Genomic DNA, 4,834 nt, shown 5'->3' on the forward strand with positions numbered 1-4,834 from the left:
ATCTGCGCTAGCCGTCCCTAATTCAGCAGTGTAAGACTAGAGGGAAGGCAGCTAGTCATTACCACCCACCGCCAACTCTGAAAACACGGCTGAAAGGGCGAACATGTTTGGTGTGACGGGGATTCGAACCCGCGACCCTCAGATTGCGAGTCGAGTGCCTTAACCACCTGGCCATGCCGGTCCAGCACGGTAACATAAAGTAAACCTAATTCTTGTGCGAATGTATCAGTGAAAAGTAAAATTGTAGTAGGGTTTGACTAAGCTAACTTTAAACTTCTAACTGTAATTGAGCAAATCAAAACTAAAATTACACACAGTGCTTATTTGACAAATTATCTATGTATATGAAACAACCAATTAACTCTATTAATTCTTAACTTACATGTTGAAAAAAGATGCGCACATATAAAATGTAGTGTGATTTTTGAATGAAATACACAATAACGCGCATGTTCTAATAGATAATTTGTTCGTCTTCCTTGGTATAAATCGCTTGTGACACACTGTGTCAAAAAACAAAAGTTATTTTTCGTTAAGTCATATGAAATGTGGTCAGATATATAACTATAAAACTTTTTATATATTTTACCCCCTTCTTTATCTACTCATCCCTTGTTTTAGCTACTCGTCCCTTTTTTTAGCTACTCATCCCCTTTTTAGCTACTCGTCACTTTTTTATCTTGTCGTCCCTTTGTTTTAATTATTCGTCCAGGGTTTGTTCAATCAAGGGTCATTCAAATAGATGAGATTATTAAGAAAAACTTCTGGACTCCAATGTATCACGTTCAAAAAAGGTGCATACTGAGAGAACGCATAGTAATGTGTTGTGAATTAGATAGTTCGTAGGAAAAAGGGGGTGAAATATTCGCAAAAACAAAATTTACATACGAATAGGAAAATAAATCCCGAGATGGCGCTATCTATGATATAATCAAAAACGTTCATTGGTTAACTAGATTTTACTGCTACCTGTATCAGTGTTTCTATTTAATTACATTTTTAATATTAATTCAGTTAATATATCATTATATATATTCTATTATTTTATAATTCGGAAAATGCCACTTATTAGAGCATATTTTCATTAAATTAAAAGCATCTGATAAGATAGAAACCTTTCAAACACCTGAGATAGAACAGTATCCACAAATATGTCCTTTAAAAAACTCAGATATATATATAACGCATTGAATATACGCATTGAATCTGCAAAACTAAACATTAAGATTACATTGATAGAAAAACTGAATACTGATGAAATGTCATCTCAAAGTTATATATATATGTGTATATATGAAAGTCATAAAAGGTACATATCAAAAGATAAATAAATATTTTATTTTATGTATATATTTATGTAACTGTCAAAATCAGGGTAGCGTCCTATTATTACTATATTGTCGATTTTATTCACCGGACCAAAAACCAAGCTTAATATCAACGCAGTCTTTGGTACTTTTTCAACATGAACACATGTGTTAACTGGTCAGGTCAGAGACCCGAAGGTTCAGGTATAGCCATCTCAAATTTGAACTACTGAACAAATGGAAGGCATTCAGCCAACAGTGCCCATCTCCTACGCGGTTACTCTTAACTGAAGAGCGGGATTGACTGCTAAAATTATACTGCCCCATAGCTAAAGGTGGAGAGTGTGTGTTCAGTTGTATATCGTAGTTCGTACTTTGAACCTTCGGGTTCGCAGCCTGTAACGCTAACCTCTAGGGCATGTCTGTCTATACAAAATAAACAGTTCTCTGCCTAGTTTTCTTCAAGTGCTACTTTCTAAACCAGCAAGAAGCATTATATATATATATATATTGTTTTTTTCTAGTTCAGGGGTTTGATTTCAACCGTAATCCTTTGGCTATTTAATTTTTCAGTTCAGTTGCTAAATGGAGTAACTGGTTGGTGTTATGACTTTTTCACCTTCTGTAGATAATTTAAACGATTGGTTTCTGAAGCAGACAGACCATTCCGATTTTTTTCCATCACATGAACAGTTCGAAACCGATCCATAAACTTTATTTGTCTAATCTCAATCGTAATAGTAGTTGACGCTGTAAGAATATAATGGAGAACGTTGCCACGCCCTCCATCACGATCAACTGAAAGACATGAAATGGGCAGGAATGTTGAAATGATCGGAAGGAAGAATGATAAAACGGTGTATACATATATATATATATATATATATTGATGAAAATAATTTGAAAAAAAGATACACACGTAGATTTAGGTGTTTGTGCGTATAGTGTGTGTTTGTAGGAATAGAATATAAAATCGCATTAATTTGTATAAAAACGCTTATATATATAAATATTAAAAAGAGGAAAATAACATATTAACTGTTTTGGAAAAATAAAACTAATGAAAATGGGACAAATAGTTATAAGTCTAAAAGAAAGTTTGTTTGTTATATGTGGATTTGAGCCGTTAACTTGTTCCCCGCTGAGACAGCGATAAGTCTACGGATTTACAACTCTAAAATCAGGGGTTCGATTCCCCTCGGTGGATACAACAGATAGCTCTATGTGGCTTTGCTATGAGAAAACACACACTTAAGCAACAAATATGAATAGTGTATGACGAGGTACAGTTAACTTGTACAAAACTTGATCCCCCTACACGGTGAGGGCAGGCCTTAGATAACTTATCTGGATAGATATTTCTCAGCTCTATATCAGCACCATCTAGCATTACACAATGACATCGAGGTGTTTTTCACATTTAAGGTGTTATTTGTTATTTAATTCAAAGCTTCTAAGCTTTAAAGATTAGCGAATCTATGAAGACTGTTCGTCAGTGCAAAAATGACTTTTATTTCTTCTCAAGTCCCCCCTCCCCCGGTGGGTCAACGGTAAGTTTACAGATTTATAACGTTAAAATCAGGGTTCGATTCCCTGATGTGGCTTTGCTACGAGTAAAACCCAAACACACAAACACCGTTAACTTACCGCTTACCTATTGGTTGACCTAAAAAAAAAAGATCGCTAAAGATTTTATTGATTTATTTTCCTTATCATTTAACAAGTAGACTAGTTGGTTTTCCTGGAATAGTACAATATTGTGAAAGCTTAATACATTTCTTTTTACCATACTTTAACCTACTGAATATGAAAATTGGGGTTATCGAACTGAAAAATGTTTATAATCATAAAAATCTATGAGAAACTCAAAGACAATCAAAATGCAAAATGCTAACTTATGACTAGTCTGCTCTCCTATAAAACAACTGGGGGAGGGGATATTTTTCGGCAAACAACAGGGGCGTCGTCATTTGTAAGCAATGCGTGGTAGTTAAAATGTTTAGATTAGTAACACTTGACCCAGTCCTGGTGGGGCGGTAATTAATGTTGCATGTATGAAGTGATGGTAAGAAGTAGTAATGGTTATGTTACGGTTCATATCTTTTTCACCTCGTTTTCAGTTGAATTATGGAGCCAGCGATTACTCTAAATAGAAGATCTCTAAAAGAGGGTAGGGTTGACACTAAGAGTCAACAGAAACAAAGATGCTTTGGGCAAACTTTAGAGGATCCACAGTTCAGATTTTAATTGTATGGCACATTGCCAAGTGATTGGGACGCTCGACTCGCAAACTGAGGGTCGCGGATTCGAATCCCCGGCCCACCAAACACACTCGCCCTTTGGGCCGTGGGGGCGTTATAATGTAGCCCAAGAGTTGGCGGTGGGTGGTGATGACTAGCTTCCTTCCCTCTAGTCTTTCACTGCTAAATTAAGGACGGCTAGCGCAGATAGCCTTCGTGTAGCTTTGCGCGTAATTCAAACCAAACCAATTGTATGGCACAAAAACTGCTATAAACGGTTCACTGATAAATGACAAATTAAGAGGCTGCAAACACAACAAATATTCCATAGTGCAGATAATTTCGGTAACTCTGAAACAGGTTGTATTGCAGTAAATATACAGTCTAGGATGTCATACTGGTTTGTTATACTGGACATCTTGCATGTTTTGCTAAGAAGAGAAACATAACAGTTGATTTGTCTCTGTTATAAGATTAAAATGAGTCCACAAGTTATAGCATCTACAAGATTTGACCAGAAACTTGGCATTCCTTTAGCTAGTATCATTGAAACCATTGCTGTTAACCTTGCTACAGTAATTTTAGGAAGACACAAAACAAACTATCTTGGTAGTGATTTGGTGGAGCAATGAACTCGAGCATTCTGTTGGTTAAGGACATTCACTGAAATTGTCCAAGATTTGTGTTGAAGTCCAACAGACATCTGTCATCCGTAAAGTATCATTCAATGATGAAGTCATCTCTCATATAGGTAAGTGTTTTGAATTCATCAATACTAAATGACATGTTTCCTGTTCAGAGAAGAATATTGTTAGTTTCTTCCAAATATGAGCATATTTTATTTCTACAATGGCAGCTTTTAAAACAGTGAGGAAATTATTATTCTGGTTTACCAGCTCCAAGAAGATATTTTCCTGTGACTGATGCATGTTGTGCTTCAACCAGGGGATATATTTTCCCATCCTGATTACAAAGGTTTTATTGTCAGTATAGATGATGCTGATCCATGTATACCAGACTGTTCATATATGTTCCTGCGTCTTCTCCATAGAGGGCAAATTGTGCTCAATGAAACAAATGATGAGTTGAATATGGAAGAATTGGAAGCCCTTGTGGGGGTTTAATTCTTGAGTATCATCGGTCAAGATCTTGTATATAGTGTTAGTAGTAGTAGTAGCCTTTCAAACATACTGGCTTTGGTAGCAGCTTACATCAAGTCACTGAGTCGAAGAAACTGATTCGATCTTTCCACAAAGTTGGTTACACCGTCAGTTAAGAGTTCATTTA

Source organism: Limulus polyphemus, unplaced genomic scaffold (genome assembly GCF_000517525.1).
Source record: "Limulus polyphemus unplaced genomic scaffold, Limulus_polyphemus-2.1.2 Scaffold74, whole genome shotgun sequence".
NCBI lineage: Eukaryota > Metazoa > Arthropoda > Merostomata > Xiphosura > Limulidae > Limulus > Limulus polyphemus.